Genomic DNA, 26,484 nt, shown 5'->3' with positions numbered 1-26,484 from the left:
TTCAACCAGAATTGGAAATATCAGCAATGTTTGTATTATGTAGAAAAAAACATATTTCCTTAACATACAAATGTTGAATTCATTATCAATCTTCACAATCTGAGGGTCTATATGATATGCTAAATAAGAAATGTCCAATCTGAATGTTTTTTTGTTAACTTAACGAACGCTACGCTTCTCCCTGCTCACTAATAAAATCTAGAGCCTTTCATGTCTGTGCCTTATTTCCAGCAGTTATGCTTTCAGGAATGTGATGCCAGCTTCACTGTTGAGAGCTGTTTTGAACAAGTATCAAATCCTAAACTGCTGCTCCTAAGCAAGATATTCATAATTCCAGAACAACAGATGCTTGTGCCTTTTAGGCAATTGTAATGATTGGATTGTTTTAAAGTCAGATTATACCACATGAAAAAAATAATTCTCTGAAGTCATCCTGCTGCCAGCATTTCAAATCTATTTGTAAAATTACCTGAAAATTCTATTCAGATTATATTTTCATTCCCTTTATTTACAGAAAACTCTCAGAAGCATAGCGATCACACTGAGGCTTGTGCTCTCCAGTCTGACACCGCACTTTGTCAAACCATGACGAGTCGTACACATTTTATAGTGTGAGGTTTTAAAGTCTGTGTTACAGAAGGAAAATACATTCTGTAGCTTTCCACAGGATTGCACATGGTACCCCAAACTGTATCTGACCTTTCCAAATATGCAGGCAGAAGTCTGGGTTGTTTAATTATTGTCACATTTAGAAGTCCTAGTAAAAAAAAAAGAGAGCGCTCAGTCTTACTGTTTGGGTCTGAGAAGTAATGTATAATATGCAAATGTTAAAATAAGATTAAATTAGACAGTCAAGTTGAATTTATAAAGATCAAAAGACATTGTAACACCAAACTATTAAAAATAATATATAGCTTAGCATACAGTCCTAATTTAGACTGACAGCAAGGACGTTTGTTGCAACTGCTGGGAATGTTGGGAGCATACTTGCCAATTCTCCCGGAATGTCCGGGAGACTCCCGCATTTTGCGAAAGTCTCACGGACTCCCGGGAGAGTGTGACAATCTCCCAGATCTGCCCACTTCACTAGGAAGTGCCCGCTTCCTAGTGAAGTGGGTAGAATTAGGTCCCAAATGCCGCGATTCCTGGTGAATCGCGGTGTTTGGCTCCGCCCCCACTGTCAAATGACGTGTTTGCATCATTACATCACGGGGGCGGCTGAATGATGCGCATTTTGGAGCCCCGCCCCCCATCATGACCACCTCCCCCGGCAGGCTCCCGGAAACCAACTTTCTAAAGTTGGTAAGTATGGTTGGGAGGCGTGTCCTGCTTATCATTGCGATGCACAGCAGAGCAGCTGTGAGTTGGTGAAGAATGGACATACCACTAGTGCGTGCGGTAGTGCAAGGGTGTTTTCAGAGCAGGGAAGGGGGTAAGGGATGGCCTTATGCTTCAGAGGCACTAGGCACACCCCAGGGGCATGGCCCAGACCCTATTATTACACGAATATGCCTCCATCCCCCATAGCTAAAATTAGAATGTTGTAATGTATGCTTTAGTAATGGTAATAAAACATAAGTTGCGTTGACATAATGAGCGGAAAGATTTCCAGTTTCAAAATAGCTTTATGTGCTGGGATATTCTATTTAATTGACATACAATTGACAATAAAAAATATGCAAGTTTATAGGAGCTCTTTTGCCAAATTGCTTTTCCATCCAATTTAATGCAATTCTTGGGAAAACTTTTTTTCAAAAGTTGGCTTTCTAAAATTACATATAGGGGATTATTTATTTAATGTCCAAAAGTCCTTTCTCCTGTGAAAAGCAGTGTTTTCACCAAAGATAGTGCTATTTATTAAAGGTTACCTATTACCAAGGACAGTAGCGGTGCAAGTACATAGAGAGGCTTCCTGCACTCGCCTGGCCTGCCAACCAGTATTGCCGGGGAGCTGAGAATCGACTCATAAATGACTTCCATAGTTACAGATACACAGACCACACTTTCACACAGCTGATAACTTGACTGGTCTCAGTCAAGCTTTATCTGTTCTATCAATGCTACATGACATCAACAAAGCTATATATGATGGCCATCAGTGACATGAACTCAGCCTACTGGTCTTCCTTGTCAAAATTATTAAACTCTAAACTGCCAACATTTTGTAACAAACCATATCAGTGTATAACATTTTTATGGACACCAACACTTTTTTAGATGTTTAGATGTGCTCTCGACAATGACTGTTTGAAATAAAATATATTTTTCAGGGATTTTTGTACTGTTAAGTGGATATTCTTTTAAATTAAGGAATGCTGCATGGCATTGAGATCATAAATGTCAAACTACATATGTAATGTTTCTTCATAGGGTACATTTTCAAAACATCTTTTAAGAGTTGGTATAAAAAGCTGGATCACCACAAGGTACCTTTCTTTCCATGTAAACCTGGCAATAACACCAGGCGATTGTTACACAATTAGCCCAGGTATAAATGGAATACATTCTGTTGAGATGAACAGTACAATATAAAGCCAATCTTACAAATACTTTGATCACACTATTCACACTTACCCACTCCTTGCTACCAAGGATATAGAATAGAGGGCGGAAGGGGTTGTTAAGGCAGCTTTCAGATTTCCAAAGAAGAAAAGGGACCTGAATTCAACAAAGTAGTTTCCTATCTATCTAGTGTAGTCTCTGAGCCACAGTGTAGTTCATTAGCTACTATAATGTAATGGAGATGTCATCAGTAAGAAAATATTTCTTATTAAGAAAATAATTAAGAGTCAACTAGTATGAATATTGTTTGCTGGCAAGACATTGCACAAAAAAGGATGTGCCCCTTTGGTAATTATGTTAGTTCTTTTTTCATACTAGATAAGTTCAGTTACTTTATCAAATGACTCCAAGCAAACAAACTTGCACTTACAATTCAGAAATATTTCCAAGGAAATAAACAATTAGAATGTAAAACATAAAAAGCCCATTGCAGAAACATTATTATTTCAAATGTTTCACTTAAAAGGTTTCATAGTAGTTTGCTGTGAGATAGTGCAGCTTGTTTCTAAGGTATGTCTGCATGACATTTTGTGCATTTCTGAGCAATAATGTACTGCTCAGTTCAACATTGCTATAGCAAATACAAAACATTTTACCTGTGATTATCACAAAACCTATACATAGCAAATGAAAAACAGTTTATTGTGAGATTCAAGTGATTCAGTTTCATCTCACCTCAGTTAAAACAAAATGTACTTCTAGCCAAAAGATTTCCATAGTATTTCCATAATTCTTCATAGGTTCATGATTGTTGCCCCATGTACAGTGATCGCAAGGTTTTTTTAACCAATTTGTAAATAGATTACATTAACAAAGATGTTTTTCTTCTGCATATTACTAGGGTGGCGCTGGCCAAGGAGAAAAAAACTCACATTAGATCAGGAATGATTGACTCACCATCATACTGAGGTTTTGTCTTGTTTCTGGACAGGCTGGTGGTGTTTTTTCCATTTATTAAATACTAGTTAAAAACCTGTCAAAATGACGAAATAAAATAAGAGTGTTTTTTTAATGTTCATGCTGTCCTTTCATTAAGTGCTCAATACAGTGGCGCACGCAGGGGGGGTTTCTGAGTCTCCAGAAACCCTCCCCTGCGCTAACTAAGTGGCCGCTATAGCTGCACTGTCCTATACAGCAGCCACGGCGCTGTCAAAGAAGCGTCCGCGGCGGTGCTGTAGTGTATACAGCACCGCCGCGGACGCTTCTTAGACAGCGCCGCGGCTGCTGTATAGGACAGCGCTGAAGAAACGGAGCTGCTGCGCATGCGCAGCAGCTCTCGCGGGGTTTTGGGGGTTTTTTTGGGTCGGGGGGAAACCCCCCCCCCCCGACAATCCTCCGTTCGCCCCTGCAATAACAGGGACAGACCTTATTGCACCCAATTTGATGTTACCCTTGTGGCAGCATTGTTTGAATAGTTTGTCTGATGTCTGCTCAGTCGCAAAATGCTTTGGTGGCATGATTCACAAATACTGTTTATGGGACCACAGTTATGAACATTAATATTTGATTTATCCATGTTACCGACATAAAGAATGTCGTGGCATCTTGTTCGCTGACTTTGTAGGTGTTGACGTGATACTACCTCTGTCCTGTTCGCTCTTCAATTGTTTTCTCTGTGATGGGCAATTTCCTGAGGAATCATATTTGCATGTCGATGACTATCACGTTCGCATTGTCTTTGGTCATCAGTCATATTTTGTCGTCGGGCATTATCCCACTCTGCACTTCGTCTTTTTGCTGCTTCTTGCTGTGCATTTACTCACTCAGCAGACATTTACATTTTAGGTGGCAACACAGTTACAATTTGTGGCTTAAATTAATTACTATATTCCTATTAATTTAACACTAAGTGTAAATAAAACAAATGGATAGAAAATCGAGTCAATTTGGAACAGCAAAGGTCATTATAAATGGTAACTCTCACACAAAAACCTAAATAAACCAAATAAAATAAGCTCAAGAAATTAGGAAAATCTAGTCAGTAGGAATAGTCTAGTAGACAAAACAGTCATTTGCAAACATTATACCAAATTTGTTTGTGTGTTTTGTGTGTATTTATAAAGGTGAAGAGCAGCATTAGCCTTTTATATATACTTTTATATTTACTCATTTGATTTAATGAAAGTGCAAGATTGATTGTACTGAAGTGGCCTAATGATACAGTGGGGGAGGGATTGATATAATACTCTGGTACAGGCTACTCTGCAAATCAAGCCTTTTTGAAGGCCCAATTTCATTATGGTCCCCACAGCATAGAACAGGTCCTCCGGGTGTATATTCTATCAAGCAGAGCAGGTTAGTACTTGGGATGAGCAAGTCTTTGTAAAAATTATTGTAAATAATGTTGATAGTAAAGTACCATCTACTTTAAAAACTAAGGATATTAAAAGTCACTGAGGAATTCCATGACCAAAAATAGTTACAGGCTGATTGGACTTTTACAGTTATTGGTGATTTCTAATAATTTTATAATAAGTAGGGTATGTATTAACTATGTTAATACATACCTTTGAATTTAGAAGAGAAACGTAAATAAGTTATACACGTATTGGTATTTATAAACTACCACTGTATATCAATCATTCAATTAATTATTATTATTAGTATTTATTTGTAGGGTGCCACATGTGGCAAGCAGTGCTGTTTATTATTATGCCGCAATAATATATTATTATGTTTAATAATTATATTATTATTATACGTAGTAGCACATAATGCACATACCAGCAAGTACAAGCTCAGTAGTGGTTAAAAGGCTAAGAACCCTCTGCTCAGTTTCATTAAATTTGGCCACCATATACACATCAGTTTTTCATTCCCTGGTCAGGACATGAGCAATATTATCTCTTGAGCACTGTTGGTTGCAGTTTAAAGAAGGCAGTGATCAAGGAGAGATAAGGAGTAGATGGAAAAGTGAGACGAAGTCTTGGAGGTAGCAGCAAGGTTGTAGTGTGGAGCACATGGGAGGGATTGTCAGAGTAGAAAGTGGGAATTGTGAGAGATGGAAGAGTGAGTAGCACATAGAGCTTCAAGAAGCAGCATAGGAGGAAAACAGTGGATTGAGGGAGCACCAAGCACACTGGAGATAGTAGTAAAAGGTAGCTCACACATGATTGTGGAAACACATTGCGTATAGATGGAAACACGGTGTAGAGGGGACTATGAAAGAGCTATTGGGAACCATGCATAGATATAGATAACTGGGAGCTGGTGCATAGATATAGAAAACTGGGAGCTGGTAATTTTGGGCAGCTTAGATTGTACTGATCACTATCAGGCCCCATTACACAACCCATCAATTTCTGTTATATTAAAAAGTGATCAACAACTACAGCTGGAAATTATACATGCAAGTTTCCCTAGGTGCCTCCAGGCACCAGTATTGCAATATGCACTTACTTTATGAGAAGGCCTTGATAGATTGATACAAAATGTAAGTTCCAAAAGCTAGGATTTGTTGTATACAAAGTGATATTTTATGCCAAGTATAACATCCTAGGACAAATCTGGTGCCAAGTATAGTGGGCTGAACCAGATTTGGTTCCAGGTATACAATGCTAAACCATATCTGGTAACAAGTGTAGTCATGTCTGGGGTTAAGTGGAAAATGTTGATCATCAATACCTGGTGTCATGTAGAGTATACTGAGCCAAATCTGATGCCAAATACAATATTCAGAGCAATTTCTGGAGCTAATTACACAAAGCTAAACCATATCTAGTATCAACTATAATATGCAGAGCCATATTTGACAAAAAAAGTATAATATGCTGAGCCATATTTGATAAAAAAAAAATATAATATGCAGAGCCATATTTGATTAAAAAATGTATAATATGCAGAGCCATATTTGATAAAAAAAAATAGTTTAATATGCAGAGCCATATTTTATTAAAAAAAAAGTATAATATGCTGAGCCATTTATGGATCCAAGTATACACAGTTGAGCCATATCTAGTGGTATAATATGTAAACGCAGGCATGGTACAAAGTATATTATGCCAAGCACTAAAAGTTCAAACCTATATGGATTCAATTCAATTTCATATTAAGCCATAACTTTATACTTACCAACTCCCACAGTAACTGATTCATCCGGAACATGTTTGGTGCCTTGTACCTGACACCAAGTACACAAAATTGTGTAATAGCTGTTTCCGAATGTACAAAACTGAACCACATGCAACATGCTGAAACATATCTGTTGCTATATAAAATATGCTGACCACTATCTGGTGCCAACATACAAGCATAATATGTTGAGCCATATTTATTACCAAGGATAATATGTAGAACCATATCTGGAACTATGTATACAAAGCTCATCCATGTCTGTTGTCAACTATAAAAGTGATTAGGTGCATTTAATCAGTTAGTAACCAGCAAAGAGTTGCTGGAGCAGCTATACACACTTCCCATTGGTAAGTGGTTCTATGTACCAATGAAGGACCCTGGTGGTGGCAGGGGTACCATACTACAACTGGGAGCAACAGGGCACTGTGCAGTTGATGATTGTAGTTGGTGAGTGCATTAAGCAGTTTGGCCAATCAGTGCAAGTAGGAGTGGTATATCCGACTGTGTGGCAAAGTGAGCCCATCATGCCACATATGCTTTTTAAAGAGGCTTTGAGGCCCAGCTGTAAATCGGTGTCCCAGAAAATTGCACCCAAACTCTGGTCTGTCTTAGACACTGCTATGTTCTCAGCATATGTCTGTATGCTACAGCAAACAGATTTAACCTGACCGAGTTAAAGAAGTATTTTTGCTTCTGGTGTTTCTGACAATAAACTTAACTCATTAATTTTAAAAGGCCTACATATACTAAGCTGTTGTTAACAGCAATTTGTCAGGGTTCCAGAAGATTTTATCATCTACCCACTTATATTTGTCAGTATTTACCAAGTATAGATCAAAGTTCTTGAATAAAAAAGGTTGAGTGACATTATTTCATTAAGTATGCCCAAATGAATACCCCCTTTTTATCGGTACCAATTTGTCAAGTACAGCCCAATTTCCTTATATTTTTACGAAGTACTCCCTAAAGTGAAATTGTATAAAATAAATCTGCTAAATTTTAACCATTTATATTTCATATGTACTATATGTTTTATTCTTTACAAACACTAAGCTCTTATTTTGGGTTTATTGTAACAGATGGAAAAACCTTTTGAATCTGTCTGTAGTACCTATAATGGCTCACATATTGTAAACTGAAAAAAAAACCTGATGAAGGGTATTGGATATATATATATATATAAAAACTAGCAACAAGCTAACACACACATACTGTAGCTTCACGTGGTAAGGTGCTGAAACAGGTATGGAATCTTACATCTACGGACCAATGTAACTGTATAGCTCAAAACTCACGTCGGTACACTGTAATATTTCGGCTATATCATTTATTGAGCAAGTACACAATGACCACAATATGTCAAATAATCCATTTCCCCTACCTCAAGATCATTTTAATGAACAGCACACCATATTATTTTGACAGCATAATGTACAATCTATTGCATACTGTAGACAGAAAATTCTCTCAAAGAACTGTGTGGCAGATCTAAAAAGGCTATTTAATTGAACTCTATTTTATGTTATCAATGTTTTATGTTACCCTGTTTTTGTTGTAGCCCTATCCTGATGGTTAGTTTGTTTATTTTTGTACAGTAAGATATTATTTTTGATTTTTACAAAAAAAAAATGACCATTGTAAAATACGCATAATGCTCTATTCAGTATTGGCAGATCATTAGACTGTGGATCAGGATATGTGCAGTAGAGAATAGAAATATATACCATCTTCTCTCGACACCTCTAATGGATATTTAGGAGCAGTGTGCAACAGTGATGACAAGAAAAAAGTATACACTCCTTATTAGTTATGTTGACCTCTGTGACTGGGTGTGAATGTTCTAGCTTGTGGGTTTTTGAAAAAATATTATATATGTTTTTTCTAGCATAATAACATGGGAAGGGAAGGGGGATTACAAAAGAGGAAGGGGGGGGGAATACAATCTCAGTTAAACATTAGATAGACATAATTAGATATAAACTGTAGAGTAATTGAGTTTTTCAACATGTAAATATTGATCATAGAACGAATTAACATTCAAATTAGGGGTATTAGATTAGGGGAAGGACGACAAGGAAAATGATAATGAGAAAGGGAGGGGACGACTTGAAAGAAAGCAAAGGGAAGGCAAAGGATTTAGATGACACTCTGTCTTACATGTTAGGTGTTGAGCTGATATTGTAATGTCCAGTCCAGGGGAGTCAAATGTTGTAGAATTAATTGGCGTGGTCATGCATTATACTGGTGATATGTTCCAGTTTATGTATTTGCCAGACTTTATTAAGTGTTGGCATGTGGGGGGGGGGGGGGGGGCTGCTTGTCTTCGGTTAAGAGCAATAGGACATCTACCTGCCATGAGGATGTGTCCTATCAGATTTTATGAGTGTTTTGGTATTTCAGGAATTGGATGTGGGAGCAGGTAGAATGGCTAACTAGTGTAATGGGTAAAATCAAGTCACAGACTCCTCGCCAGAAGTTGTTTGGGGCAGTTCCATAAGATGTGGGACAGGGTCTTTTATGCGCCGCAGCCTCGCCAACAAGAATTAGAAATGGAAGGATAGATGGCGCTGAGTCAAGTTGGCACTAATGACCGGCGGCACATCAATTTGTATAAGTTTTCTTTTATTGTCGTAAACATTTAACTCTTAGTTACTCTCTCACGAATTCGGGAGCAGTCCTCTGGGTTCAGGATTTCACTCACGACCTCCCAGCATAGCTCATGTAGCTCCGTGGTCAGTTGGCCATGCTTAACAAAATGGGACTAGAAGGTAGAGATTAGTCCTCTAGAGGTGGACCTACTCAGGTAAAAGGTTTTAAGTGTAGAGGAGAGATGTGGAGTGCGTTGATTGATTTTGGTAGAAATGATAAAATTTCAGATATTGGTAGAATACATTCATTTATAATCCAAAGTGATCATGGAGCTCAGAGAACTCAGTGAAAAGTTCAGGGACGCTATATCGTGGAATAATTCGATTTTATGTTTTGTCTAGCACATGAAAGCTTTGGGAACTGGACCTTACGGGAATGCTGGGTAGTTCCAAAGAGGAGACATCCCATGAGGATCATCTATGAGCTGAAATGTGCAGTCACAAATAGTTCCAGAACGTAGCATGGAGAGAAGGCGTGCAGATTTTTGTCGTTCTTGGGGGGCTTTCCAAAAAACAAGGGGAAAGCATGTTTATTAATTGTCCTTCGATACCCACCCATATTCTGGTTTGGGCATCATCTAGGTGAGGTAGACAGCTAGATAGTTTGTGAAGGCAAGGGAGGCTCAGTCCTCTGTCTTTCTACAGTATAAAGATCTTTAAGACAAATTCTGGGCCATCTGCGAGACCAGATGAAGCGCATTATACTGCTCTGGAGCTCTTTGAGGGTGGTGGAGCGGCCGCTAACTGGTGAGAGATTAGAAGAGCCCGAGGAGAGTATTTATCTTAACCGCCCTTACTCTGCCTATCCATGAGATACATTGTGAGTCCCATGAGTGCAGGTCATTTTTAAGCACTTCTGTTAGCCATGGGAAGTTGGCAGAGAATAGTTGCTTGTATCACTTAGTGAAGTGTGTTCCCAGGTATTTTACCTTGTGTGACTGCCATCTAAATTTGAAGTTTGCTGTAAGGAGTTGCAACATATATTGGGGGACATTTAGGGGAAGGGCTTTTTTTACATTAATGCCATGTATAGATTTAGATTGCTGATCTGGTATTCCCAGGTCCTCATCAAAATAGAAGATGAGTTTGCACCACCAGATAATATAGAAAGTTCTTTATTGAGAGTAAAATATTAACGATTACAGTCCCTTGTGTCCAGTTAGTGGATTACCCATACCATAGTTTTTTTTTAGCCTTTCGGGTCCAGGGAAATGCAAATGCAATCCCTAAATATTTGCATTTCTACATTTCTATTACCTTCCAAAGAAATTGACATGCTTTTATTTCTCATTCCCATTACAGCTGATTATGTTTCTGTGGGCCATTTAGTAGCATCATTAAACCTAAAGAGAATGTTGGGTTACATGAAAGACTTTCTATTGAAAATATCTGCGAAACCTATTAAAGTGGATTTTCTGTCTAACAAAAGTTTTAAATGACACATTTTAGTAATACATTCTTATTTCACTTTATAGACAACCTACAAAAAAATAAAATAATGTCTGTAGATGCTCTTCAAATGCACTTTTTTAAATGTATTGACATAAATAATTATGGCATAATTCCATTAGTGATAGAAACCTATTTATGCACTATACATTTATCAAGCAGCAACAGAGCAAGAGCTATATCACATAGATCTGCATGGTAATGAAACTACTTTACAGAAAACTGCAGGGAGCATCTGTGGTTTATCACATGACTGACTGGAAAGAACAGCAGCACTCAGCTAGATAATAAGATTACATATCTTTGCAAACATATTATATTCCATTACGGTATAGGAATTTTTACATGTTTGAATGTTACAAGACACATTTACACATTGGCTTAACTCACACAAAACACTAAAATGAACAACAAAACCTTTTAAAACAATATAGCACAATTTTGAATGTGTGGAATTCAACAGCAATGTCTGATTGTGTCTCTTTATCCTATTTTTAAATACTAGAAACAACATTTAGAGTTGGAAGTATTTGCACAATAATGCATACATTTATGTGTATATTGAGTCAGATGTATCTCAAGATGCATCCAAGTGAAACACTATAGCATTTGCGCCACGTGTATGTCGCCTAATAATAGCATAGAGATCATACTTGCCAACCTGGGCAGGGGGGCATGGTTGGAGGGCAGGAGTGGTGGGGCGGGACGAAAATGCAGCGATTCACTGTGCCATGCCCCACCACTCCCGCCCTCCATCCAGTGACAATATGCCATTTTGTCACGGGGGCGGGGCCAAAATGACACGTTTCCCTGGGAATCGGGTCATTTTGACAGCAAGTTGCCATTTGCGGGATACTTGCCTGTTCTCACGGGAGTCCGGTAGACCTACCCAAATTTCGGGAGTCTCCCGGACATTCCGGGAGAGTTGGCAAATATGATAGAGATGCGGCTTAATACTGCTGCCGATTGTCACGCAAGTCTATGGAATGCAAAAATCTAGATACAGGTGCATTTTTAATGTGCATGCAAAATTTGGAAAATAAAGGAGGCTTTATGTTGAAAACCTTTTGTCATTCTAGTATTTACAAAATTGACTGCCAGAAAAATCCAGTGGAATTTTAAGTAGACAGAATGATAAGATAGACTTACACACATATATTTGTACATTGAAGCTCACATATACAATTCAATTTACATTATAATTTCTAAAATATATTTTAAAGAATTTAAGTCATTTAATATCTACATCAACTTGAAGTTTATTTTAGATTTAGTCGTCTTAAAGAACTCATAAATCCATCAGTTACTCTAAACATTTGCATATTTTGGCTATGCTTAATTATGTTCCTATATAATGTAATAATTATGTAACATTATCAACCATAAACGTGGCAATAAATAGATTTATACACATATGTTTCTAGAGTTAATGTAAACTGTAATATCTAAAAATGATTTTTAGGATTGTTTTTCTCCTTTGGAATTGTGTTGGTGTTTTGTAAGTAACTGTAAGGAACTGCTTAACCAGCAGTGTGCTATGAAGAAAATGCTGATAAACAGAATAATTAGTATTTCCCATGACTGTATAATAATAGTTTTCAGCAGTTTCACCGACATTAATAACTGGTAGATTCATAATTAGTTGCTCAGCAAATATAACTGTAATGTTTAGGCTGACTTAGACATTTTTAAAAATAAACAAACAGGAATCAGAAATTTGTGCTGTGTTTACTGATATATTTATATTTGTAACACATAATAAAGACTGTTAAAACCCAATAGAAAGAGAAATATTAAAATTTAAAAAAGATAAGAAGGTTACGTACAGTGAAACACTGAAATGTAGAGTCATGAGCAGCACAGCTTGGGAAAATATAGCGTTGCTACAATAGTGAAACTTCAATATGCTGGTACTGCCGAAATCAGAGAATCATTACTGATTAAAAATAAATGAAGAGTACTGTTTGATATAGTAACCTCTGGTGGTCCAGGGCACAAAGTTAATAAGCCCAGAGTATGTACTGTAGCCAGACTCAGAGGCAGAACTAGAGAGCTGTGGGGCCCGATGCAATTAGGCGGAGTGGAGGGCTATGCAGTGGGCTCCATTATCTCCATGTGCCCCAGTGCACTGCGCCTAGTGCACCAATGGTAGTTCCGCCACTGGTCAGACTCCCAGAGTATGTAGCCAGACTCTCTGATTAAAGAGTGCTGGTTGATATAGTAACCTGTGGTGGTGGTGGTCCAGGGCACTAAATTAATAAGCCAGAGTATGTAGCCAGACTCTCTGATTAAATAGTTCTGGTTGATATAGTAACCTGTGGTGGTGGGGGTGGTGGTGGTCCAGGGCACTAAATTAATAAGCCCAGAGTATGTAGCCAGACTCTCTGATTAAAGAGTGCTAGTTGATATAGTAACCTGTGGTGGTGGTGGTCCAGGGCACTAAATTAATAAGCCAGAGTATGTAGCCAGACTCTCTGATTAAATAGTTCTGGTTGATATAGTAACCTGTGGTGGTGGTGGTGGTGGTCCAGGGCACTAAATTAATAAGCCCAGAGTATGTAGCCAGACTCTCTGATTAAAGAGTGCTAGTTGATATCGTAACCTGTGGTGGTGGTGGTGGTCCAGGGCACAAAATTAATAAGCCAGAGTATGTAGCCAGACTCTCTGATTAAATAGTTCTGGTTGCTATAGTAACCTGTGGTGGTGGTGGTGGTGGTCCAGGGCACTAAATTAATAAGCCCAGAGTACGTAGCCAGACTCTCTGATTAAAGAGTGCTAGTTGATATCGTAACCTGTGGTGGTGGTGGTGGTGGTCCAGGGCACTAGGTTAATAAACCCAGAGTATGTAGCCAGACTCTCTGATTAAATAGTGCTGGTTGATATAGTATAGTAGCCTGTGGTGGTGGTGGTGGTGGTGGTGGTGGTGGTGGTGGTTTAGGACACTAGGTTAATAAGCCCAGAGTATGTAGTCAGACTCTCTGCTAACATTAAACAGTCACTGGAATGAGACCCAAAGCTCCATTACCACCCCACCCAGCTGTAGTGGAAAGTGGACAAAATATTGGCTGAGAAAATGCACTTGGACAATACAGTAACCTGATGTAATATTTGGTATGTGAGACACCCTATACTGTCTTCGGCATGATTTAAAATAACATTTCTCTTTTATGTGAGAAGTTTGCCCCCCTTATGATTTAGAACAGGTAACAAAATAAGCTGCCACTTAATTTTCTATTTGCTCTTGTGTAAGGGAGGTGTCGCATAAGAATTTTTTAATTGCATCTTTTTCCTGCAGAAAAAAACTACAGCCCTTTTTTAAAGTTAATGTCCTACTGATATGAGTTTAGATATGGGTGTTACATGAGCAGATTTCACGCTCTAACATATTTTGAAAATCTGCAAGTAGCATTTAATGCCTGCAGGAAAACAACGGAAGCACGTAAGGATTTCAAAATTTGCATGTTATTTCTCCTGCACCTGTCACACAAACAATTAAACAGTCTCACTCAAACTATTATTTAGACCTTTTAAGGCAGCATCTTTTCTGCCAACATGGAAAAAAAAATATTGAAGAGCTTTTGTTCCCTGACTGCTTTCCTGCTGAGTGAAAAAAAGTCATAAAACACAAGTGTAATCCAGACTGATTCTATCTGAAATTTAGGTAAATGTTGTTGAAGAGTGGTTCAAACCTAAAATACCATCAGGCATAACCCACCAATAAGATTATAGGGTTAATTTAATAAATATCATTATGTAATAATTTGCACAACCTACATAGCCTAATGGTTAAAATATTTATCTTACTGCCCTCGTGAAGATATAAAGTACTTCCAGCAATTCAAATAATTATGATTAGGATATAAGTTGCCCAGTAGTTGAAGTGGAAATTTAGAAGTGGCGGTATGGAAAGTGTAAGTGAATGGGACTTGATAATTTTATAATTTTACAATCAAAGCAGTAGCGGTATGGCATGTCACCATACAACCCCCCCCCCCCCCCCCCCCCACACACACACACTTTGACCACTGAGCTTACCAACACAATTGTAGCAGGAAGAGAAAATATTTATACAAGAGCAGTTATATTGCGAATTGATGTATGACCTACGGAATGTCAAGTTGATTACAATTAAGTGCTAATCATTAGGTTACATTCAGATTCTATACATGAGTGTTGCCTTGTAAACCTGTTGCTCACAACACTACAGATAATGTAACAGTGCTGGCAGCTCCCTGGAAAGAACCACCTGGCTGTGATAGCAATCAGAGACACACTGCATATGGCCAAGCTGCTTAGTCTTGAGAGTACTGGTAATGAGGTTCAAGTTAAAGCCAAAGGATTGAAGAAGGTAGAAGAGTGATGGACAAGGCCAAAGTTAAGGGATAGGAGATAGGGATAGTGGTGAATAAGTTAGAACATCTAGAGAGTGGAGACTGCAGACAAGTAATATTGCTCCTTCTGTTAGAGGAAGTTGGGCATATCAAAGCGATGAATGCAGACTGGCTACAGTAATATACAAAGATTAATTTTTATGCTGGCAATTGCTTTCAGTATGACTTATTTTGCATCACCCAGGCACATTTTACATTCACATAAACTAATGTAATTAGAACATTAAAATGTATAAATGTGACACATGAAATAAAAACAGTCATAATGTCCACTTACTGTATTGAGTTATTTTAATCAGTAAAGGGAAGTAAAATATTTAATTATTTAAGGTTGTCTGGTCCAAAGGTCATAGTAAATAGTACCTTTCGAATGAATGCCAACATTCATATTTATATGATGGACCACAGTCCCATAAATAAGGATACAGGTGGGCAAAGACCAGGATTTCTTAAGAGTACAAGAAAACGGCACTGTATGTAAATGGTAGAGATGAAAAGAGCAGCAATAGCTAGAAAAGATTATGAAAGTTTAATAAAATATACAGGCCCAGCTCTACAAACCCAACATTTCTTAACAGTAAAAGAAGATGGCATTGTATGCAAATGAAAGAGGAGGAAAGAGTAACTTTGGTATGGCGGCATAATAAAAGGGTCAAAGTCCAGTATTTTTTAATGGTACAAGAGAATGGTATTGTCCTTCAACCCTCCCACGCAATGGTAGTAAAAACAGGACATTGGATATTTTGTTTCTGAAATGTTTGGATTGTTTGGGTCACCACAAAATAAACAATTATGGATTTTGGACTATGGGCTACTTCCCCAATTTACTAATCATCCTCATCAGTGTCAGCACTGATGTCAACAATATCATCAACCTATACAATAGTGTCAGACTCTGAAATGTCACTGTTTTGGATGTGACAAATATATAGAGAGCTAGAAAGTAATGAAAAAAGTTTGATAAAATGCATGACACTGCTGGGCATTTTGCATTTGGGCATTCTAGTACAAGCAGTAGCAGGACCAGTACTAGTAAAAAAATAAAAATAGACTTGGTCTAAGATTTTGTTGCCACTTCTGGTGCTTTATGCGATGTTGGCTTTTTCTTTTTTTACAAAATGAATCACTATTATTATTATTATTATTATTATTATTATTATTATTACTACTACTTCTATTACAAGTAGTACTACTGTTAGTGATAGTGATGAGATGCAACTGTTCAATTGATTGAAATAAACAATAAAAAAATAAATAAATGGGGTATCCCTTATGAGACACTAAACCACAAATCATCCCACTGGAAAGGTTTGTGTAATTGTTCTTATCACAAAACTTACCTGTTTCACATTCCTGTGCTGCTGATTTCCTCTGCATCTGTGTAGAGGGTGGTCACATGATCATGGCCGGGAGGCGGCATATTCAAATCTGCAGAGTACATAAAGCTCACTCTGACACTGCAGCTGTGTCAGAGCAACAGCTATTCATACTCAGACTGACTCCCTGTTATGCTGTATTGCTGCTGACTTTGGCTTCTCTTGTGATTCCTTCTTGGACAGTATTTCTGCCTGTTAACCCCTCATGAACAAATCCTTGCTTGTTTTGACCACTCTTTCTCGGATTCTGATTTTGTACTGCCCTATTGTTATTGGACTTGCCTTCTGCATACTGATTTTGTACCTCGCTACCGCCAGTGTAGCAGTCCTCAGCTAGCTGACCTGCTTTCAGATTTCCCTTTCTCTCCGCTGTGTTACGCCTAGTGACTGATCAGAGGGTCGCTACCTGCATGATCCCAGCCACAAAAGTCAATCCTGCCTTGCAGCAGTTCTTGGTGAAGGCTGGGGGACCCGCTAGACTCTGTGCCACTGTTTGGCCAGTGCTAAACCAGGCTAACACACATATCCATCACCCCAGGGCTCTCCTCTTGAGACAATTGTTACAGTTTCTGACCACAACTCCAAACTATGGCTTGATGTGTGAAGTAATTCCTTATCTGGGAAAAAGTATACACCTTCCCACCTGCCTAGAACACCTCACCGGTCCGCCTCTTCCACCTCTTTCTCATGCTCCTCACACGTACCCAACATGTCTCTCACACCTACGCCACATTTACTTAATTTTACTGCGAGGAGCCAGCAGAGGAAGGAGGGAAAGCACAGTGCCCTCCATCTTCCTCCTCCTCTGGTGTGCTGCTTCCATTCAATTTTATTCTCTGCTTCATATGAAAGCAAAAAATAAGTCAAATCGGGACCATTTGGCTGGGGGCCGCAGATGAATGCTCGTCTGGCCTCCAGTTGCCCACCATTGTTATAGATGTACTAAGCAAAAAATGTTTCTAAATCAATCTAAAGTACATTGAAACATTTTAAATTAATATTGATCTATTTTTGCATTATTTACAGATGCCTTACAGTCTGAATGCATGACTATAATGGAGCTTAGCTGCATTACGATTTAAAATAAACATTGCATTAGTGCTCCCTGGAGAGAAAAGCGTCTTATAAAAAGAAACAATCACAAGGCTGCATACAATGAATATAGAATGTTATTGCATCATGATATATTTTTTCTACAATTTGCGCTACTTATTATTCTGTGTTTTGCATGCATGGTGGAAAATTAATAGGCGGTTGCTAAAAAAAACAATGAAATAAAAATGATGTGATAGACTAAAAGATGTTTGCTATATCTATTTCCTTCTCAGCTGGTTAACATTTCCACACTATGCAATATATTATGACGGAGTGTAGACAATTGTTTACAAGGGTCTAGGTTATTATACTGTAAATATCCTACATTAATCAGTACCTCCCACTTCTCTACTATATTCCTCTCTGATCCTTATATGTCATCATACCTCACAGAAAGTTCTGAATTCTGCTATAATAACTGTTAAATGCAAAATGCTATGTAAAGATGTTTGAATAATGGACTTGACCTCATTACTAATTCAATTCTGTCTCTTAAGAGAAATCATAATGCTGAGTAGAACCTACAGCATTGCCTGACCTTGTGTATTCATCTTTTGTGGCACAGTTTCCTTTTTTTTGTAGTTTCAAAGTTGCAGCTACTAAAATAAGGATCATCTCTAACTTTCTAGCAATTCACTCAGCATGAACTGACAAAGTTGGGAGAATAGACGCAATATCATGTCAGCTTAAACTACTCGTGGATGCCAGATTGCCTTGATATTGTGTGTATTTTTTACTGGATGAATAATTCAGTGTGTATGTCCTAACACAATGCCAGTGTCTCTATCAATCAATCATTCTCATTCAATTGTACACAGTACAAAATAACTGGCAGTGTTTTGACATCATAGGTTTGACATGTTAATTTCTATAATTTGACCATCTTTAGCTATATTCCGTGAATTCTATGTTGGAAAGTGTCTATAACAATTTACAAAATAAATCTTTTTTTACACTTTCTGCACTAATTAAGTGTAAATTGTGCCATTTTTGCATCATTTTTAAATACCAACAAAGATTATTGCAAAATCAGTTTGTTTTGTTTTATTATTATATCTTTTGTTTACCTTATTGCGCATCTATTTTCTTGTCTATATATTTTTATATCTGTTTGGCACATTTTAAGAAATTAAAGATAATCAAATTTCAGATAAACAAAATCATTTCATATAAGAGGCCTATTTTTGCAAATGTGAAAATCATACAAGAATATTTTATATCGACTGGATGGTTCGATGCGGTTAATTTTGAGAAGAAACAAAATAATAACACGTGTTGTTCTTTTTTCTATATGTGATATTTACATGAATAATTTATATAAAAAAAAACTATAGCATATATTACTACTAAAATGACAGCTCATTTATTAATTAAAGTTATTAACCAATGATATAGGACAGACATTCACTGAAATATGACAAAATTCAGTAACCTAACTCCCTAAATATGTGAATCTCAACATTCTACTACCACCCACAGGTATTGCATAAACATACTTTATTTCCTTTTTCCCATTACCACAGATTGCATTTCTGTGTACCATTTAGAAGTACAATTAAACCTAAGAGACTATTGATTTATATGAAAGATATTCTTTTATAATTGAAAAATTAATGTGAAGTCTATTGAAGCTGGGCTTCCATGAAAAAATGTGTTTTTTAACATAAATAATTCTGGTTTACTGTTAGTAGATTCATTGTGCTGTTCATTACTTTTTACATTTTTTCTTCAAGGCGTTATTAATGATTTACAATTTGCTGTTTCATGTGACAACCTTGCCAACTGCAGTCACATGTTATATGATGTAGTGAGCAGAAACTTTAGAAGGCCCTCTTCTTAGCATGCTTGTTTACAGCATGGTCCCCCTAGCCCCTCACTCATCAGCCAGCATGTACATGAAGGGAGAGATCAGGTGGGAACAAGGTTGAGTGCTGAAATTCAAATGTGGTCCGCCTGAAAGACTGTGTCTTGCAATTACAGCCATAACAGATTGCAGAGAGATTGTGCAAAGGAAGGCATGACTTATAGGAAGATAAGAAAGTCAGCTTCATGTTAAACAGGTACAAAACTTACAGTTTTAAAAAAAAAACAGTATGTAGGATTGCAGCTTTAAAACAAAAGTTTTCAAAAAATAAATTTTAGTAATTAATGCACATTTAACTTTATGGTCAACCCAATAAAAATACAAATATAATCTCTGTAAATGTCCTTCCAATGGGCAGCACTGTTCTGAATGTATTAGCATTTTTCATGCATAATTCTTCAGACACAACTTACCTAAGCAGTCACCATAGACTCTTTAAGCAAAATAGCTGTTCTGTCTGTGAACTAAACTCTCTCACATGACAGTATATATATATATATATATATATATATATATATATATATATATATATATATATATATATATATATCATAGCTATTGGGACATCGACACAATTCTCATATTTTGGGATCTATACACCATCACAATGGATTTGAAATGAAACAAACAAGATGTGCTTTAACTGCAGACTTTCAGCTTTAATTTGAGGGAATTCAAATCCAAATCAGGTGAACAGTGTAGGAATTACAACAGTTTCTATATGTGCCTCCCACTTTTTAAGGGACCAAAAGTAATGGGACAACTGACTCAAAAGTTAAAAGATCAAAAAGATGTCTTTCTGCGCAATTAATCCCCACAGCAGAGTCTCTCAGAATCCAACCATTCTCCTTCTCTCAGATCTGGGAAGGAGAATGGTTGGATTCTGAGAGACTCTGCTGTGGGTATTTTGGAAGTGGAAACCCTAGCCCTCCCCGAACGGCGTGCAGCGCTGAAGTGTTACCCGGGACATCTACGGCGGCTGTAATAAGATCTATCACGCTTGTTTGGAAGATCGTAGGGTAAGGGTCCTCCCTCTCCTCATGTAGCGGTGTCTGTTTATCGTTCATGAAGTTGTCTATGAGCGGTGTTTTATTAAAAAATGTTGTAAGGATTTTACACTATGGCATCTTCTCTTCTTTATTATTATGACGGAGTGGAAGTTTGCTTTATGGGATAAAGATCAGAAACGAAGAAAGACCATTACACATGCCAGATTTACATCGCTTATTTTTTATCATCCTCTAGTAAGTGCATACCCATGAGGGGTTAATGAGGATCTTTTTCATCACGTGGTGTTGTTGTATAATAGAAAACACTGGTCATTAAAAGGTCTTTTCGTGTGAATATTTCTGTTTGGTATAAACAGGCTATACTATGTCAATTTTATATTTTTTTATATATGTCGATTGGAGGAATATACACTACGAAGATAATTAAAGAAGAGGAATTTCACACTCCATTTGAATACTGTCATCAAGAAATAGTGACTTTATTTATTGTAGGACTTGTGTGGGTGTTTTATATGTTATATCCTTAAGCGCCAACTTCTCTTAATATTGTGACTCAAAAGTTATTTCATGGACATGTGTGGGCTATTCCCTCGTTATTTCATCATCAATTAAGCAGGTAAAAGGTCTGGAGTTGATTCTAGGTGTGACATTTGCATTTGCAATCTGTTGCTGTCGACTCTCAATATGAGATCCAAAGAGCTGTCACTATCAGTGAAGCAAGCCATCATTAGGCTGAAAAATCAAAACAAACCCATCAGAGAGATAGCAAAAAAAGGTGTGGCCAAATCAACTGTTTGGAACATTCTTAAAAAGAAAGAATGCAACAGAGAGCTCAGCAACATCAAAAGACCCGGAAGACCACGGAAAGCAACTGTGGTGGATGACAGAAGAATTTATTCCCTGGAGAATAAAAACCCCTTCACAACAGTTGGCCAAATCAAGAACACTCTCCAGCAGGTAGATGTATATGTGTCAAAGTCAACAATCAAGAGAAGACTTCACAAGAGTCAAAATAGAGGGTTCACCACAAGATGTAATCCATTGGTGAGCCACAAAAACAGGAAGACCAGATTAGAGTTTGCAAACAACATCTAAAAAAAACATTACAGTTCTGGAACGACATCCTATGGACAGATGAGACAAAGATCAACTTGTACCAGAGTGATGGGAAGAGAAGAGTATGGAGAAGGAAAGGAACTGCTCCTGATCCAAAACATACCACCTGATCAGTGAAGCATGGTGGTGGTAGTGTCATGGCGTGGGCATGTATGGCTGCCAATGGAACTGGTTCCCTTGTATTTATTGATGATGTGACTGCTGACAAAAGCAGCAGGATGAATTCTGAAGTGTTTTGGGCAATATTATCTGCTCATATTCAGTCAAATGCTTCATAACTCATTGGACGGAGCTTCATAGTGTAGATGGACAATGACCAGAAGATAAAAACAAGCAACCAAAGAGTTTTTTAAGGCTAAAAAGTGGAATGTTATGCAATGGCCAAGTCAATCACCCCACCTGAATCCGATTAAGCATGCATTTCACTTGATGAAGACAAAACTGAAGGGAAAATGCCCCAAGAACAAGCAGGAACTGAAGACATTTGCAGTAGAGGCCTGGCATAGCATCACCAGGGATGAAACCCAGCATCTGGTGATGTCTATGCATTCCAGACTTCAGGCTGTAATTGACTGTAAAGGATTTGCAACAAAGTATTAAAAAGTGAAAGTTTGATGTAGGATTGCTTAGTTTGTCCCATTACTTTTGGTCCCTTAAAAAGTGGGAGGCACATATAGAAACCGCTGTAATTCCTACACTGTTCATCTGATTTGGATGTAAATTCCCTCAAATTAAAATTAAAGCTGAAAGTCTGCAGTTAAAGCACATCTTTGTTTCATTTCAAATCCATTGCGGTGGTGTATAGAGCCCAAAATATGAGAATTGTGTCAATGTCCCAACATTTGTGGACTTGACTGTATATATATATATATATATATATATATAAAATGTGTGTGGGTAAAACATATATATGTATATATATATATAATTATTTCACAACTGTAAGACATTAACAGTTGATTATATATTTATTAACAATCCCACAGTCATACATTTTAGAGCATACACACAGTTATACAATAAACAAAGTGATTAATATTTTTCCTGAAAAGCTTCTTAAGGGTGAACCACACTAAGTTTCTCCTAATCTCCACTATACATCACTGCTTAGCACTTATATGAGGGAAAAGGAATAAAATGAAGGCCACTTGCAGATGGTTGAAAGTCAAATCTTATCCAAGCGCAATTCAATGAGTAACTAGTGTCCTGTATACAACAAAACTGTATTAGGAAAATTTCACAGATGTGGGCCCTTGTCAGGGAATAATTAGATGACAATGAGCGCCAGCAATAAAACTCCTTCATCTGGTCAGTAGTGAGTTTATAGTTAGATATGCAGTATCTGATTGGTGGTCACACACTAACATCCAAAATACACTCCACAAAATAGCCAATTTTTCGATACTATGTCCTATCCAGCAAGGATATTTTGGCTCTGTCTCCCTGTCATCTCTATTTAAAGTGGTTGAACTGGTTCACGATCTGAAAACAGCGTAGTGGTTTGTAATTCCTTCTTGCTACCCTGACGCATTTCATAACCATGGGGAGACTTTTTCAAAGAGTACAGCTTTGGCTATCTCTCAACTTTTTATAGGGAAACTAATCCATGGGATTAGACATCAATAATCCAGGGAAACTAATCTTCACCTGCAAGTCTTGAGGTTACTTACTTTATTTGTTTATTTTTTCTTGTAAGCCCTGTGGAATTATTAAAGTTGATCTGAATCTTAATGAAAGGTGCAAATTACAGAAAACTGCAAAGAGCATCTATGGTTCCGTGGCCAAATTAAGATATAGTCTGATGTAGCTGCAGTTTCAGGCCTCCTTCAGAAATAGACCAATGTTATTTTGTTTTTTTTATTTTTAAAAAAATTAAAGCCTGGATGCATGGTCTTGGGAGTGGTGAGAGGTGGGTGGACAGCACAGTAGTGGAAGCCTTTAGAGCCCAGGAGGAGGTTAAGAACCACAATGAATGGTCAGTTGGACAAATTTTTTGTTGGTTTATGGCATCACATCACGTAACACCATTCCTGCTTTTTACTTTAATCTCTCTCTACTTTCCAATGAAGCAGCAGGACCATCAGGCTGACCTGTCAGCAACACTAGTCAGAACCAGGGGTTATACATTGTTCAGTCACCAGATCTTGTCTAAGTGAGCCACAGCACTCACCATCCAACTCTTTGCTCCCGAGCCCTACCTGTTGTGCTTCCCCTATTGATGCTGACTCACTCAGTTTTCGTTTTCAAAGCTGACAATCTGGTATTACTGTAAAAAACATACAACAAAGACCACTAAAGCAAGGTATTGCAGATGATTCTTATTAAGAGACCTGGTTCTTTTTCACACACAGCTGCCCACTTCTTTCATCTCCCCACGGTAGATCAAAGGGATAAGTCTGGGTGGTGTAGATGCACATTGACGTCATTGGACAGCAGGGGGTGGGCCATGATTACATGATTTGTGACATCAAGGTCCCACTCAATCTGGTTCAGAGAGGGCGGTCTACTCTTCCAGGAGTCCGGGAGGACTCCCAAAATTCAGGAATCTCATGTTCTTGAAGTATAAGCAAGTGTGATTCCACACAGATTTTCACCTCTATCGCTCTTAAAATACATATGTTTATGTAGTATATAAATATATATTTTAAAGAATTATAATAAGTTATTCAGTACTGAAACTACTTAAAGTTTAGATTTAGTAGCCCTAAGGAAATCTTAAATGTCTTAGTTAACCTAAATCTTTTAATGTTATCATAATATTGTAACGTTTGTGAAGACCTGTGTAATTGCATGTGCTACAGGTGCAGACAGTAGGTCCTCAGTAGCAGATTATGATGGTGCCCATTCACTGCCCCACCAGAGATGAATTTTAGAGGGGGAAAATGGAAGTGAATGTGTGGTCTGTTAGCTTGGTCCATACAATCACATTACTTTACACCCTTGCCAAGGCTGCACATGTAGTGTTGAGAGGGCTAAGAAGTTGTTCTACCAGGGGCTCAGGGTTGGACTGGGGTATGAAGGGCCCACCAGGGAGACTGCAACATTAGGGGCCCACGAGAGTGGGTGTGGCCAGCCATCATAGCTGACCAGACACTAGAGGGGGAGTGGTCAGCCCATGAAGGACAGCTAGCACCATAGTGTAGTATATAAAGAATGCAGTGTATATATAAAGATTACACAGTTTTAACCTGCCCCTTAGATTGGGCAGAACAGTCACCAATAATCAGGATTGTCCCATTAGACTCAGAACATTTGACAGACTGTCCTACCTGTTCTTGTCACTTTGCGGTTTCTTTAGTTGCGGTTTGTCTGGATCCTGGAATGTTGGGGGCCTTATTTAGAAAACATATGGGTACGTTTAGAAAATTCCAACCAGTCCCAGCATTAAATCAATAGGACCCATAATTAATACTTAGGCCTTCCTCCAGCCCCAACATAAAAGTAATAGTATTCCCATTTAATAAATAAACCTATTTCTCTCACTCCAGACAGACCCAGCAATAAATTAATAGCATTTACGTATAATAAATATACCTATTTCCCACAACCGTCACTGCCATTAAATAATTCATATTCACATTTAATCAATAGACCTCATGCTCCTCAAACTCAGCCCCATATTCAATGAATAGCCCCCAAACCACCCCTCTTAAATTATTAGTCCCCACTTTAAAATTAAATTGCCCCACCATCACCCCACAAATAAAATCACACCCATTAGTTAGCCACCATCTACCACACACACATTACATTGCCACAAACCCGCTGTGCCATCACACACACATTACTGTGCCTTTTCATCACCATGCTGTGCCTCCTTATGATCACACTGCGCACCTCCATGCTGCTTTGGCCCCCCTTCAGACTCTGCCATGCTTCTTTGGCCCCCCTTCCCACTCTGCCATGCTGCTTTGGCCCCCCTTCACACTCTGCCATGCTGCCTTTGCCCCTTTTCACTCTCTGCCATGCTGTCTTTGCTTCCCCTTCACTCTCTGCCATGCTGTTTTTTCTCCCCCTTCACTCTCTGCCATGCTGTCTGTGCTCCCCCTTCACTCTCTGCCATGCTGTCCTTGCTTCCCCTTCACTCTCTGCCATGCTGTATTTTCTTCCCCTTCACTCTCTGCCATGCTGTCTGTGCTCCCCCTTCACTCCCTGCCATGCCGTCTGTGCTCCCCCTTCACTCTCTGCCATGCTGTCTGTGCTCCCCCTTAACTTTCTGCCATGCTGTCTGTGCTCCCCCTTCACTCTCTACATGTTGTCTGTGCTCCCCCTTCACTCTCTGCCATGCTGCCTTTACTCTCCCTTGCTTCCGTTCCTTCACTTACCTTTTCTATCGGCTTCTTTACTCTCTTCTTCTCTTCTGTCTTCTCTGTTCTTGTCGACTCCTCTCTGCACCGCTCCTCACTAAACGTCAGGCGTGATGACGTCACGCCCGACATTCAATGGGAACGGAGCAGAGGGGAAGGGCGCCGGTGCCGTGGTCATGTGAGTATTTTTTTTTTTTTAAGTTACCCGCTTCCCTCACCAACTAAGAGGGGAGCGATCAGGGTCGGGGCCTACCAGGGGACACCCCGGCCCCCCATTGGCCCAGTCTGACCCTTTGAGGGGCTTATTTTTTCCTGACAGCCCTGTAGGAGAAATAGCAAAGACCTCTGTGAAGAATTTGCTTGCTTCAGCTGCTTTCTCGATAGCCATAAATGTTACTTGCAGTTTTCCAAAAGCTCTTACAGTAGCAGATCTGCTTTGCCATGACATATCTAGGCAAAGCTCACCCATTGCAATAGGAAATCATCTTTAAAACATTGCTGTGCTTTTTCCTACAGATTCATAAATAGCTGTCTAAGTAAGCAAAGTTCTTTTTGACATTCTTTAGAGTGGGCTATAGTAATTCAGTGTCAG

The 26,484-nt window shown here is 38.4% G+C and overlaps 1 protein-coding gene across 2 annotated transcripts in view; it reads left to right on the top strand.

The window, feature by feature from the left end:
- HS3ST5 (heparan sulfate-glucosamine 3-sulfotransferase 5) overlaps positions 1-26,484 on the top strand; it is a 245,783-nt gene that overhangs the window by 67,286 nt on the left and 152,013 nt on the right. The window lies entirely within an intron of this gene.

Source organism: Mixophyes fleayi, chromosome 3, assembly GCF_038048845.1.
Source record: "Mixophyes fleayi isolate aMixFle1 chromosome 3, aMixFle1.hap1, whole genome shotgun sequence".
NCBI lineage: Eukaryota > Metazoa > Chordata > Amphibia > Anura > Limnodynastidae > Mixophyes > Mixophyes fleayi.
This window is presented reverse-complemented; position numbering and strand designations above follow the sequence as displayed.